General features: G+C 32.3%; 1 protein-coding gene across 1 annotated transcript in view; it reads left to right on the top strand.

The window, feature by feature from the left end:
• LOC119585378 (metabotropic glutamate receptor 8-like) overlaps positions 1-499 on the top strand; it is a 54,086-nt gene that overhangs the window by 31,169 nt on the left and 22,418 nt on the right. The gene's annotated exons all lie outside the window — the stretch shown is intronic.

Genomic DNA, 499 nt, shown 5'->3' with positions numbered 1-499 from the left:
GAATCGGTGGACTGTGAATTCCCACGTATTATCAGAAGCGCTGTAATGCCTCTTGTAATATAATCATGCAGGTTTCCAGATTTTTTTTAGATGAAGTACAAACTTTCCAAAAAATTCCACTGAGAAAAAGAGAGAGAAAAAAAAATCCCGCAAATGACAAAGAACCTTTTGTTGATTGAATTACGAAATCACAAAATATTTTCGCAACGTTTTATAATAAAACGATGAAAGGTAAGGAAAGAGATGTATGTTCATAAAGAAATTTGATATGTTTGTTCGCCCAAACCGTAAAATTTCTGTTGTTTATGTAGGATTGTTTGACGAAAATATTAATTTGTAATCCGAATATCGTTCAAATAATATTAGTTTTGCCTGGCTTTATGCCTCACAATGCAATACGCTTTAATGAAACAAGCATAGGGTAGCTGGTGATAAAAAATGCATTGAATTGACCGCAAAATAAATGAGTGTTTTAAAATATTGCAAGTTTGTGGAGATG

Source organism: Penaeus monodon, chromosome 19 (genome assembly GCF_015228065.2).
Source record: "Penaeus monodon isolate SGIC_2016 chromosome 19, NSTDA_Pmon_1, whole genome shotgun sequence".
NCBI classification, from domain to species: Eukaryota; Metazoa; Arthropoda; class Malacostraca; order Decapoda; family Penaeidae; genus Penaeus; species Penaeus monodon.
Note: the sequence above shows the minus strand (reverse complement) of the source record. Positions and strands in the feature narration are given on the sequence as shown.